The 14,803-nt window shown below is 47.3% G+C and overlaps 1 protein-coding gene across 9 annotated transcripts in view; it reads right to left on the minus strand.

Annotated features, from left to right (window-relative positions):
• The window catches only part of TSNARE1 (t-SNARE domain containing 1), a 791,067-nt gene that overhangs the window by 653,842 nt on the left and 122,422 nt on the right, over window positions 1-14,803 (minus strand). The window contains exon 1 of one of the 9 annotated variants that reach the window (XM_090040744.1): window positions 6,051-6,075. The exons of the other annotated variants lie outside the window; for them this stretch is intronic. The gene's annotated coding sequence lies outside the window, so the exon portion shown is untranslated. Of the gene's footprint in view, window positions 1-6,050; window positions 6,076-14,803 lie in introns of those variants that run through there. 9 annotated transcript variants of the gene reach the window in all.

Here is a 14,803-nt window from a genome sequence, read left to right on the forward strand (position 1 = left end):
CATGCCTGCCTATGGCTCCTGGAAGCCATTACATTTATGACATAATTAAGTAGTAACCTGGCCACACATTCATGTAGTTAATGGTTCAATAAAACAGGGAATAAGCCACAAAATTACTGCACAAAATATATGGCTGGTTCCCAGTGCACCTTACAATGAACATGGGGCTGGTGTGCTCCTAGGGTTGGGAGCACTGGTCAACTAATCAGTGCTCCCAGCTACACGAATACACAGGATCCCCGCAAGGCTCTGGCATGCTCCCCAGGGTGGAACTGCTGACCAGGTGCCTGGTGCTCCAGACACAGGTACACCAGGCACCCAGCTTGCTAGATCATGATCCTGGGCTACCCCTGTGCCACCAATACGTTACAACTGGGATCTGATCCCCAATTCCACAACTGCACCTCTGGTCATGCACATGTAGCATGGCAGGAGGCCTTATGGTTGGGATCAGATCCCACCACAAATTTAACTGAACGTCTATAGGGTGCCTCTCAGCCGTCTGCATGGTGCACCATGCCACTCTGCTTTCCTGCTGGATCCCAGCCTGGAACTTTTGACCAACCGGCTAGGACCAGCCGACAGAAAACTAGAGGCTAGGGACAGAAGTTACACATAAACTGGTTTAAGTGATCAGAAACTGGTTTAAACCTGTAACTGAACAAAAGCACTGTGCACATAAACCAGTTTCAAAATGGCTGAAACTAGTTTAAGGTAAGCCTGGTTGAATGGAGAATCCAACTTAACTGATTTGGGTCAAACCAGTTTATGAAACTTCTGTCCCAGACCCCTTCCTGGTTCAAGTTAAATCGTAGTTCCCCAGCATGTTTTGCAGCCCTGGGCTGGGCTGGGCTGTCTGCTCCAGCAGGGAAGGGTTGGGGACTGGTGGGGGAGGAAGTGCGAGACCTCGGGGGCAGGAGGAAGAGGAAGTGAACACACAGCTTATGATGGCTACCTGCCAGAGAGCCGTGTTCTAGCGCCCCCCGGCTTCTGGCCTGAGCCACTGCAAGTATGTGGCTGCATTTCCTGCATCAAAAGTAAATGTGTCTAGTTGTTTTTCCATTTAATCTCTGCAGCTTAGACTAACCTGCAAAGACTGAATCAATTCAACCTTTGGCTTTTTGGTTGCGTGTACTTAGCTGGAGGGTCCCGACCAAACCAGGACATATGGTCTCCCTACTGTGCATCTCCCAGAGACGTATCCAGCTTTGATGACAACGAGATAAAAAATCCATTACATCTCCTGTTAGTTTGTTAATGCATGCCTTATTTTAACTGGAACTGGTCTGCTTTTGACAACAACAGGCTCTTCACTCCTACTTTCCTAATTCCCAGTTTTATTCCTTCTCACGCGGTCTAACATAGCATTATATTATGATGGATACAAGATGTTTTGTGTTAGAAAACTGTTTTTGGTTACATACAGAAATCCCAGCAATGCCTTCCTACAGGCTGTGTGAGCTCTCCACCTTAAGCCACCTGAAGTGAAGTCCCCCCATGCTAGGATTTTGCTTTCCACACATCACAGACAGGTGCTTCAGCAGTAACTCATCCTCTTAGCTACAAGGATCCAGTGGACCATAAAAGACCTCCACCGGCACCTCCTTCTGAAGTATGTCATCTGGCTTATTAGCCCAGATGCAACTGAAAACCTGGCAATTCTGATTTAAACCTCTACAAGAAGTTGCAGAGCCTTTCACAGAGAAAACCACCCGTGCCCCTTTCACCCTCTCATTCCTTCCTAAGCAGGTCGTAAGCAGAGATTTTAGCATTCTAGTCACGTGAATCATGCCACTACGTTTCAGCGGTGCCAGTTGCATCAAAATCCTTCTCCAAAAAGAATTTCCCATTCTTTTGTCTTGTTGCATTTGGTTCTCATGCGCTAACACAATGGGAAATTTAAATAGTAATTCATTTAATCAGAGATGAAGGAACTCATTAAACAGAATGGCAGGAAAGAGTCTGTTGCTGATGCTGGAGTGAGGAGGAAGCTCCAGATGCCCAGACAGGCCAGCTGGGTGAAGGGGGACTGCCTCTTTGGCCTGCTGGAGCACTGCAGATGAAGAGGCAGGCAATGCAACAGAATGGGACTGCAGGGACCTAAGCAGGTTTCATGCTGAACAGGAAGACAAAGCACAACGGGGAATCGGTGTACAGCCCGAGTGGCCCCTAGACATCAGGGCTGTGGGGCAGGGGAGAGGATGAATATATTTTAAATCTGAACCCTCAAAACGTTGCAGTTCATCACAAATGTTGTGAAGCTGTGTGTAATACTGAACTCAACTGGAGGGAAGAGCTGATAGGAAAGTAAAAGCATAAGACTTGGTAACTTTCTATGCTAAAAAGTTCCTGGAAAGAGAATGGAACTGAGAAGAAACCTGCTGCTGTAATCAGCCCAGGCTAACCCACAGCTATGCCCTCCATCTGCCCTCACCAACAACATGCAAAGGCATCAGGAGCACCCTGGGCTGCAAGGTCGACAAGGGACTGACCATGACCTCCCATCCATGAAAAGACAAAGGACACAACTGGAAGAAATTCGGTGGGAGAATCAAAAGAGGTCCTGCCTCTTGCCCCTTGGAGCTTCAGATAGGGGCATTACAGACGACAAGGCACAACTCACCTTTCCCCACCCTACCTCTAGCCAAATCCCCACCGAGAGATTTCCATTTCATCCCCCTAAAAGTGTGAAACCATCCACATGTTTGCACGTTGTTAAAAAACAGTTGCTATATTCCACCCCAGAGGAGGCTGCATTTCAGCAGTGAGCAAAAGGATTTTCTGTATATGTAAAAAAACAAAACAAAACAAAACAAAAAACAACAAGTTCTGTTCTTGGTTACAGGCACACAACCCCAACCAATGTCAGGATGGAAGCGGCTCGAGCACACCTTTCTATCAGCAGCTAGTCCAATTTTACAGTCTCCTAGAGTACACACCGGACTCCCATGTGGCCGTATCGGGGCTCCAAAATGTCAGTTTTATTATTAAAAAACATTTCCAAATGCATTTTTCACAGTTTGTTCATGGCGAGAAGTGCTTCTTACTGGGTGAACTTCCAGGCTGCTTCAATGAGCAGCACTGGTTCACTTCTCCCATAAACTACCGCGGCCCTTTTACATTATTCATCCTTTGAATTGCTCTCTCCCTGCATTAGCAAACAAGAACAGAAAGTCTTGGGTTTCGTTTTTATGTCTTTCAATGAGGTGAAAATGCTGTCAGTGTAATTCTTTCTAGAAGAAAAGTTTGCTGGACCAACATCCTGCCATTAATTAAGTTAGAAACTTCATTTAAAAGAACACCCAGTTTATGGCATTTTGTTTCTGCTACCAGCATAATTGCTCCTTGTGTGTGTCATGGAAGAAATACAAAATCCCACTAGATGAAAAAGCCATATGAATAGAAAATGATGACTACTAAGATTAAGGATTCTTCTGAGCTGAAGTGAACAAAATGCAACAGAATTTGTCTCTTCTGAGCACAGTGCAGAGAGGGCTAGAAATCAGAGATGGACAAGATTTAATTAACACCATGCATCAGTCTAGTCACCATCATACGGCTTTTTTCAGTGCATCAGGGCTGGAGGTTCCAGTGGTTGCAGAGCAGGCAGGATAACGGACCTTTATTTATCAACCATTTCACGTTATTTAAAGGCTGGTGATGAGGAAAGAGAAAGAGAAGCAACAAAACAAGATGTGCTGCTGCTTAAGTGGTGTCCATGCATTTGGGAACAGGTACTGGCACGGACAGGGTACTCTCTATTCCTTCAGCAATTAATGGGAGTGGAGGCTCTGCTCCTTTAAACTAGCCACCATGCTTGATTCACTCTGTACCTAAGGAGTAGGAGACAAGTAGAGCAAATGAAAGCAAACATGTCAGAAAACATAATTTATTGCCCAGCCTGTGTTCTCAGCCAATCGGGCTGTGCATGGTAACTACGTGTAATTTATTTAGTCACCGGTTCTTAGTTCCCTACTGCTGCCTTCAAGCTGAATCTATCTCGCATCATGCGGCAATCCTAAGGACACGCTGTGGGGAAAGTTCAAGCGGCCCCAACGAAAAAGCGGATTAATCAAGGGAATGCAATAATGTTCAATATTTCAGAGCCGCTACAGACAACTTAATCTTGAGCCATTTTTGGCTTAACGGCTCGAGTACTAGCAGGTTAGTCATGTATTGCAGATTGTCAAGAAGGCATTTCCAGATGCTGCCAGTTGGGTTCAATCCAAGATCACAAAACAATTTAGTCTCTGTGAATGCCCCCATCTGAGCTGTACAAGCAATCAAACTCTCTCCCTCACTCACTCTCATCCTTGGTCATACGGGACATTTGAGCCAAAGGAAGTGGAAGGCGGGATGCAACAGGGAAGAGAGGAGATGCACGCTCTCACTCTGTTCCTTTTATTTCATTAATTGATCGCATTTATGAAATCACATTGCACACCTAAGGGGCAAGTTACACAGCTAGTTGCAATGAGATTCCCCAGCATCCAAGTCAATTCAAGTCAAGTCGGTCCTGAGGCCACTGCAACCCTTGGGGTCCCTTAGATGCTGCGCATCATTCATGATTCTTTGGGCAAAGTGACCCTGTAGCATCCATCTCCTCTGCAGGTATGGATGGCTCACAGGGAGCTCATCCACCCTTTCACACGTCTTGCTTTTAGTCCTGCTGGGTGTCCACACACCCTCCTCACCCAGGCTACCTCAAGTGGGGGCGCCAGTTTAGTTCCTGATAACCTGACCGTGGAACAGACTACATGGTTTCACATGGTTCCAGATAGCAGCACCCCAAAAATATCTTTGACAGGAGCAGTGTAAAGATCTATGAGAATATTTAACCATGACCTGTTATCTTTCAGTTGGAGCTCAGCTACGCTGAACATTAATGGAGTAATGGAGGGGGTCAGATAAACAACTACAGCATCTAATCTGAGCTGTAGAGGATGAAACAGTGGGGACAGGCTGTGGGGACACTTATTCAGATGGTCTGAATAAGTTCTGTTCCTCTAGAGTGCCTTCCCGGAGGAGACCCAATCTGAATCATTACTGATATGTTTGTCATCAGTGATGTCTGCAGGTTCGATTGGCCGGACATCGAGACAGACAAACTCAGTGTCCGAGCCAAAACGCAACATAGGCCAAGCTGGACCAAGCTCTAATGACAAAAGAAACCCTCTGAGAACACAAGGTATTCTCCAGCAGAGAGACAAGTAACTTGGGGCATGTAGCACTTAAGAGCCCCAAGAAATACCCACCATCCACCACTGGAAATGGTCTTGTTACAGGCAGCCTCAGAGAGGCATTGGGCAGGACCTCACCATTGCATCTCTTCCTCATGTGTTGTGGAGTCTGATCCAAGAGCTCCCTGAAAACAGAAGTGCTTCAAGAGTCAGCATCATCATGGAGAAAATGGAGACGGGAGTCTGATTTACCTTGCGCTTCACCAATAAGAAATGCCAAGCAAAGGTCCCGACCATAGACTTTGTGCTGCTAGTGACAATGTCACATCAAAGACATCCACCAGGTCACCGTATTCAAAGGCAAGGGCACAGTTCCAGCAATCAGTGGGGGGAGAAGGGGAGGGTGGAATAAAACCATACTCTGTCTTATGGATTGAACATATCTAGACCACTCTTAGGGAAGAAATACTGGACCCCATACCACAATGGTACAACTGTACTTCACATAGCAGTGCTAAAGGTTACCAGATTTCCCCATTAGCCATGAAGTCTTAAATGACCTTTGAACAAAATATAAACACACATAAAAATAACCACCTGACAAACAGCAAGCTAGAGAAAACATTTTTGGTCAAATACCGGGGGGAATACTGATGTATTCCCGCTACATCAGTTTTCCAAGAATATTTCAGAAAACTATTATTCTGGCAAAAACACTCATTAGAGCATTTAATTTTCAACAAATTCTAATTTATATTTAAAAGTATTCATTTCAGACCACTATTTGAGAGAGTAACCTCTGATCCAATTAATAAGCATAACACATGATTTGCAAAATGGCTCCATTTTCATTGCAAACATTGGACTCACGAAAGATCGATGCAGTAAGGATCACGGTATCCAACGCTGGGAGCAAGTAATCTCAAATAACAACTGTTTCAAGAAAAGGCAATCAAAATCCAGTTGTTATACACATCTCTCTGCCAGCCATCCCTGTAGTACCATGTATATTGTTGGAGTGTCCAGGAGCCACACTATGCTCAGGAACACATTGTGCTTGATGCTGTACAAATACACAATAAAACAACAATTGTAATCCAAGGGATTAATCATTCAAGTAAAAGATTCTGGTTCAGCATACTGTTGTCAAGTTGTTGGGTTTTTTGTAGACACCACCATAGTGCCCCCAGCTCCATTTCAAGCCACTGACAAGTAACTATTCAAGGCATTTCAGGCACAGACCTTTGTGCAATAATAAAGGGACTCCATTTCAATTAGAAAAACTTGAATCTTTATTAGATGAGTTGGGTGCTCGATGCTGATGGTGATGCAAGTGTTGCCACAATCATATGTTGGAAGCACGAGGGCCAGAAAGCCAGCAACAGGTAGAACGGCCAATGTCAATAAGACCTTGGACACCCGAAGAAGGGTTGTAAGGGCATTCATAGATGTGGTTGGCTATCTGAGCTTGAGCACCACAGCTGCAGCTAGCATCACTGGATTGGCCCCAAGACTGCATGCTTGCCTTAAACCGGTCAGCATCCAATCTGAGATGGTTAAGAGCAGTCCAGGCTCTGCAGGGCAGCTGCAACCTGAGGGACGGAAGCTGGTGTTGGAGATGACGCTCTTTAGCCACAGTTCTTATGCAGCATATTTTTGCTCCGTTAATGGGAGGTCCATGCTATAGGTGACATGCCATCTGCAGATTTGATGTGCTTGTCAACCTGAGTGGAAAGCAAACTCCAAGACTTCAGGTGGCCGTGGCTTTTCTGGCTTGTGGCTACTAGGCTGGAGTGCAAAGTGTTAGGGTAACACTATGTGGATTTCTGGGGAGCACTGGATTTGCAGCTGAATGAAGGCTTTAACCTGTGGCCTAGCAGAGCTCCTGACCACAAGGAAGAATGATAGCTAAGCCAGCAATTTGCTTATGCTAAGTAACCATCTTAACTGTGTCAACCATTTTCTGAGGAAAAAGCAGCAAGTGAATCTGTGCGTGTCTGAGAACTGTGAATGAGGTGATGTTTTAGTAATGTGGAAGATGGTACAACCTGAGACAGAAAAACAGACTGGAATGTGAAAAACAATGCATAATTGGTAAGATGAACTTATGTGAAAAGGTGAATGGTGAAGAAGCCTCCAGAAGCTTCCAGATTTTGGTCAAAGTCCGCCCATTGACCGAAGAAAAGAAGTCAAGGTCTTAGGCATGTGCTCAAAACAAAGAGACATGTAAATGAGTAAAATGCATAGGCAATTCCATGCTAATGAAGCAAGGATTAAACAGGCGGAGTGTAAAATGGGAGGAAAAATGGGTGGAACAGAAGGCGGGATGGAGGTGGAGTAAATGTTAATGAGTATAAACCAAAGTATAAATGTGGGAAAAAACCATTGTTCAGGGCTGCTCCCCATGTTCGTAGACTGGGTGTCTGTGAGGGAGCTAGTCCAAAGCTGTCTCCATTCTGAATAAAGCTGTTGTGAGCAATGTGTCCTGGTGTTTGCTCCCTACTTGCTCTGGCTAATGAGTACCAGAATTCATGAGCAACTGGACTGTCGTCTCCCTAGTCGTTGGGCGCCGCATGGAGTTGGGGAATGGTCTGGCTCTTGGGCTACTAGGCTGGACTGCTGCCGCTTTGCAAGCATGAGGCGTAGGATATGCTCAGAGCTACTGCAAAATTCTTCAAGCACCTGGAGCTTCCTGGCATCACCCTCCACATCATCCTCATTTAAAACCTGTATTTCAACCTTCAGATCCTTGCACAAGGTGGCTTAACCCAAAAGCATGGCACTGCCCAGGGTCCATTTCACGGTTCAAGCGTTTGGGATGCTTCTCCTTGCCCTTGTCTGGCCTGTAGGCTACAACATTGCTGCGGGTTGATTTCTGTCAGTAGCAAGTCCAAAAAAGAGACAGGAATCATCACACTGAACAGGAAGCAGAGACAGGAAGGAGGCAACTGCCAGAGAGCAAAAGGAAAACAGCGTCAGTCAGAAGAGCCAAGCTCGTTCTGCCATCCCTGCCTCAGAGTCTGGAGAACCAAGGAGGCAACACATTCAGCAGCAGAAGGGAAGCAGCTTTGTAGGGTTCACTGAATTTCTGGGAAAGCACGGATCTGACTGACTACAGGGGGGTGTCCCATCTGACACTCCATAGCTGAAAAAGCAGCTGCTAATCCAAACCAGCTATTGTATGGCCCACCGAGAACAAGGGGACTGGAATCCAAGAGAAATAAATGGGGAGATCCTGCAAAATCAAGGGGTAGCAAAGAAAACAAATCAGTTGTTTGATGCAGCAGTATATGACATGGTTGAATGAGAACTGCTTTGAAAAAACTATCCCACAGCTCGAGAGAGAAGGAAGCAGAAAGCAGCCTGCATCCCTTAAACCCAAAATCAATTTAGTATTTGTTCGGTGGCACAGGCAGAAGAAATCTTCTGCAAGCCCAGGTAAAGCCGCAAGCAAAACACTGCCACTGGCTGCAGCAACAAATCATTTCAAGGCAACATACCACTGGGGCAAGTTTGTGGCACTTGGGCATGGCCACTAGGGCTGTACGAAATTTTGGCAGCTGTTTTGTTTCAGAGGTGTTTCGGGCCATTTCGACACCCAAAACACCAAATCTGGATCAAGATGGAAGGCTCTGAAACAGCTCCAAAATGAATCGTAAGGCTCTTAAACATTTCGGAAATGCAGCCTGCTGAAACCCGGTGCGCAGATCTGGGGGCCCTCGCCCACCTGGGAAGAGCTGGGCGAATGGTCAGGGAGCTGGGAAATCGAACTGGGAACCGGGGCCTGGGGACTCAAACCGGGGGGGGCTGGGGACTCGCAGGGAGCAGAGATCGGCGTCAAGGTCTCCTCCCTGCCACTGCCTGCCCTTTGCAGCCCGAGATCTCTGCTGCCTGCGGAGCCAGATCATGCTGCAGGGACCAGCAGGGAGCAAGGATACATGCCGGGGGCTCTCCCTGCCACTGCCTGCCCCACGTCGCTGGGGCAGCGCGGGATGGGGATGGGCAGCGGTGGCAGAGAGACCCCCTGCACAGATCTCTGCTCCCTATGGAGCTGAGTCGCGTGGCAGGGACCAGCAAGCTTGCTTGCCACTCTGCACTGTTTCCCTGCCCCGCGACCTGGTGCGACAAGGATCAGAGATCCACGTGGGGGCCTCCTCACCTGCACAGAGGGCAGCAGCCCACCACCCCCCGGACAAGCCATTCACAGCCCTGTCCTGCTCCCTGCTGGGGCCCCAAGCCCTGCCTGGCTGAGTAGGGCTGTGCAAAGCTTCCCTTGCAGCCCGTTCAAAACAGATTGGGAGGAGATTCGGCAGAGCTGAAAACGAAACAGGACAGTGATACAAAACACCAAAACAAACCACTGTCCTCCGAAACAGCCAAATCCAAAACCCAATCGAAACAGCTGTTTCCCACAACCCTAATGGCCACCTGGGAGCCTTCAGAGCTGGTGAGGCACTGTCAAGCCCAGTGTTTATAAAATGTTCTACTTGTACATAAGTTATGGGTATTGGTACTGGTTATTTTAGTAGATGTTGGACCAGCAGGTATTATATGAGGCGGCCATTGCACATTGGCAAACGCACGGATCTTCACCTACAAGAAACCACTGGCAAGTAGATCCAAGAAAACAACTCAGATTACTCTCACGCTGCAGCCTTCGTCCACCTTTGCAACTGTGAAGAAGTATGCCTTTTGCATCCACCCGCTCTACCGTTGAGGCCTTTGTGTTGTGTTGGACTGCTCTTCATCCGATACCTCACCTTTAACTTTACTGCCATGGGTCACCCTGACAGCATTCCTCTTAGTGTCATTGGTATACTCGAGCCTCTCCACCCCGTCAAAAATAGAAGGAAGGGAAATAAGACCGAGAAATCTGCAGTTCAACTGTCCCTTTAACACCACCTGTGGCATCTGCCAAAAAGTCTGCAGCTCTAGGATTGGTCTTAGCCAGCAATGGATTTATCTACAACCCTTTATTTGACCCGTGGGAATGATCATCCTCAACCGTGAGGGATCGCCGCTGCCACCGCCGACAACGATGATTTGTACAGACCCCGTCTGAATGCAGCCAAGCTGGGAGCTGGTGAGGTGGAACAAAGTGTGCACAGCCAGATACCCAAAGAAAGCCAAACTCAACAGCACTTACTCCATTCTGCACCACAAGTGGAAGGCTGGTTTCTGGAAACCACCAAAGACGTTGGCTTCCACCAAAGCCTGTGCATACCCGGCTGTTCAAAACATCACCCTACTCACAGTTCATGGGAAGAGTCAAGCTGGTGGAACAAAGCAAGGCTTTCCCATCATGTCTACAGTCCCAACCACATCTTCCCCTGCAGAGTTTCACTAAAGACCTTTCCTTGATTGGGAGGAGGATTACTCAGGGTCACAGAAATGCAAAGAACTGGTTGATTCACAGTATTTAGGCAGTAGTGAGCTTTTCCAGTTTAATGCATCCATGTGACTCCAAACCAAGGCAGCTGTGGCCAAAGTGGACTATAGATAGGGACCTACTCAATTTGCGATTTTACAGAAAAAACAAAATTGGCCAATGTCCATGAAATCCACACAATAAAAATAGAAAATTAAAAGCCTTACTAAAAATAAAAGGCTGGCTCCCCAGGGTCCAGAAATGTGGTGGCACGAAAACAGTAGCACAGGTCCCATGCTGCCATATTTCTGGACCCGCGGCCCAACATGCTGGATGGGGTGCCTGAACCCAGCATGCAGGGCCAGGCCCCAGGGCACAATCCCATCATACAGGAGCGGGAGGAGGCAGCGCTGAACCCCAGGGCCCGCTTGCAGCGTATGGGGGTCAGCCAAGGCCCTGAGGGTCCTGATCTGGCCCGAGGACCAAAAGCATGAACATCACTGCCCTTGCCAGCTGTGGCTGCATCCTGTCATCAGGTGTTTCAGCTCTGCGCAAAGAGACAGTGTGATTACTGCTCAGATATACTGGCAGATGGATGCAATTAGCTCTGTCTAGGAAATAAAAGGGGATCCCAGCTTCTTCCAGAGGTAGCCACATAAGGAAACCCTAAGAATAAGAGTTATGCTAAGGTTTATGCCTCTTTATCTGTGTTAACAGGCAGGGGGCAGAAAGGCAGATTATTTACAGCTTGTGAATACTTTCTCTGCAGCAGGTGGGAGTACTGCATGAGGGCAGTTGCCTTCAGCCCTGTCCTTAAATTCACCTCTGCAACGTCGTACACAAACTCCTGTGCCACACACAACTAGATGCATCCAACTCAAGAACAAGCCTTTAAAGGACATTAGGGATAACGAGGAATCCTGATTTTCTCTGATAAAAAAAAAAATTCCCAATTTTCAGGTTTAAAAAAGTAACCCAAAATCCACCTCTTTCTGTGATTGAAATGAAACACCACTAATATACATAGGGGTGTTTCATTTTGATCCTGGAAATGTGGGTTTGGGGTTATTTTTTTTAATCCAAGAATTGGGGATTTTTTTTCCTTATCAGAGAACACAAGGATCCTTGAGGATAACAGAGCCTAGCTAGAAAGCAGAGGGATGCTGCAGTGGCACCGAGGACAGAGAAATATCCAGGCAGAACGCTTCTGTCCGGACAGCCGGATGACAAAGCATTCACACTTCTTGAACGTGCCAGAAACTTTCAAAACAAAGTGCCTAGATTCTGGATCCAAAGACTTGGATGACAGTTTTCCTCCAACAGTATCTTAAAAACTGACATCCGACCAACAGCAGCCTGGGGGGGAGGAAGGGGTGATGTAACATGGCAACAATTAAAAACGCTGGATCTGGATTTTTCCAAAGGGTGGCACAAAGCTTCCCAAGAGAAGCTGGGCATGTGCTTTCTCCTGCCGATTCCACGCACAGCCATGCAGCAAGAGCATCCTGTAAAGCACTAACACTGCTTATCTAGAGCCTATATATAGCCATGACATTTTTATTCTACTAATTGATTTTAAAGGAAAAAATAAACCTTTGAACTACTTACAGAGGAAGAAATTTTTGGCACTGTGATTTTTTTATTTTTTTTTTAAGGCCTAATTTTAACACTGTCATTTTTCCACAGACCTACTCAACTGCTGGGAAAAGTATTTTTTCATATGGAAAAACATTTTCCTTAAGAAAATAAAGCTTATTTTTCCTTTTTAAAAACTAGAGGATATGCCTTATAAACTTTCAGTAAACAGTGCAGGTGTCTCCCTTACTCTTACAATACCCTCCCAAAATTGTTGCCATTCAAATCAGCAAATCCAGATTCAGACCTCGCTCCATCCTGCTACAATTCCAACCCAAGGACAAGCAGACAGTCCCTCTGGTTGTCCCCTACAGCTTGAACACCCTAGACACATCCTTAATGACCTCCAACCCCTCCTGGGAAAGATGACCACTCCAAAGTAGCCATGGGAGGACAAACCTATGCTGGTTTACAGGCAGCTCACAACCTCAAATGACATCTCTCCAGCAACAGTCTACTTACCCTGGGGTACATCTACACATTTATTAATGTGCGTTAGGTAACACATGTTAAATTTAATACCTCCACTGTGAGGTGCTAGAAAAAGGTGCATTAGCTTATATTAATGTGCACTAGCTAAAGAGCATGGTTTCCTGTGATGCTTTAATATGCATTAAAATAGGCTAATGCACATTAAAGCACATGTGTAGGCATGCCCTCCCAGTCTCCCTGAAGCAACCCAGCTTTGCAGCAGACCTAGATGCCTTCTGTGCCACAGCATCAACGCTGACTAATCTCATCACTGGAAGAAATAACACTGATTATAACATCCAGGGGTCATTCACCTGCAACCCTACCAAGATCATATACACCATCACCAGCTTACAACACCCCCCTGCACAAGCAAAAGCCTATGCCCCAAGGCTCCTGAAGCTGCCACTGGAGGAGCACACCTGGGAGCAATGCGAGACCGCTCAGGCTGTTAATGGCACACGGGGATGGTGTGGGGAGACCTGGCCCTGGGAGCAGTGTGAGACTGCTCGGGCCCATCAAAGCACACGGTTCAGTGCATGGAGTCCAGGCTTTGTGAACCGCAAGCGCCAGCTTGAGCCCCAACCCTGGCAGGCCACACGGTGCACAGGGCAGCATACGGGTCAAAGGCCTTGGGGCTGCAGCAAGGCAGCTCAGGCCCTGCTTCCTAGCAAGCAGCCAGGTCCCACGGTGCACAGGGCAGCGCACGAGCCTAAGCCTCGGGAGCCAAGGAGCAGTGGAGGCTGCTTGGGTTAGCCACCCAGTGTGAGGATGGACGGACGGAGCCTGAAGGGCCTGGCCTGTGCTAAGGGAGCCCTCAGTGCCGAGCCAGGGCCTGGGGAAATAGTAGCGCTGCAGCGTGAAGCCCAGTGCCCAGAAGCCAGCAGCGGTGGTGCAGCAGCTGCGAGGAGCTGAGCCTTCGGTGCCCAGAGCAGGGCACAGGGTGGGGACGAACCCAGCGGTGCGGCAGAGGCGCTCCAGCAGAGGAGACCCCATCGACCTGTGCCCTGGCCACCGCCACCTGAGGGAGCCCGAGTCATTGGGCCCTTCCGTCCCACGGGGGAACGATGTTTGGGGCGGGCTATGCCAGAGAAGGGGCCAGGCGAGCAGCTCCCCACCTAGTCAAGGCCCTAAGGGGAGGGGGCTGGTGCTTCCTGGACACCCCTCAAGGGACCCCATTGGAAGGAGGACCACCTCTTGCCATGGGCCAGGGACTATATTAAGGAATAGATGTTATTAAGATTGTTCATGTTCGCACCTTATATTTTGTAACTGAAATGTTGTACTGTGATGCTGTAAATAGTGTTATGTAGGATCTGACCTTGGTTAGTGGATAATGTTCACTGTGTGAATATACGTATACGATATTTAGTTTTATGTTTATATATATTATAACGCAATAAATTGTATATAGTTAAGAATTTCGGGCTTGGGCTAAGTCTATAAAGGACAGAGGGATCCGCTCGAAATTCTGGCATCCCTCTCACAGCATCCCCTTCTGCCTACCCATCCCATCTGATTGAGAATAGGACACACCTTTGGGCGTACCTGGGTTACATAAGCACTTGTAGCTGAAGAGCCCTGAGCGACGGGAAGCCTCAGGCACAGCAAAAGGTGCTGTGTGACACAGACAGGGAGAAAAAAACCTGGGTGAGACACGTCTTTAACAAAAAAGAGGCAGTTTCCACCCTGCTATCACTCATTTTGCATTGTCTGAGATCTCAGTGAACTCACCTAGGAAGCATGAGGAATTTCAAGGACCAGTCCCAGATTCTTTTATCAACAGGAGACATTGCAGAATTCCTTCCCTCTTCCAGGACTGTTACAGTAGACATGAACTATGGAGTCCACTGATGTTTCTCTCACCCTCACCCAGAATACACTCGTCATTAAACATTTTCAATGAAAAGTACATTATCTTTCCACCATGAGGCATTTTCCTGCTTTAGCCACCATAGAGAAAAAGCCAAGTTGAAGGCGAAGAGTGAGATAGGAAGAACCACCTCATGACGTCTCTTGGAAGCAGAGACATTTTGCACCTTGTACCACTGGCTAGGGGACAAAAATAACATATAAATTGGTAGATGTGATCGGAAACCAGTTCATATCTGTAACACAACAGAAGTTCAGTGCACATAAACCACCTTCA

The sequence above is a fragment of the Crocodylus siamensis genome, chromosome 3, assembly GCF_052110815.1.
Source record: "Crocodylus siamensis isolate JL-2025a chromosome 3, ASM5211081v1, whole genome shotgun sequence".
Lineage (NCBI taxonomy): Eukaryota > Metazoa > Chordata > Crocodylia > Crocodylidae > Crocodylus > Crocodylus siamensis.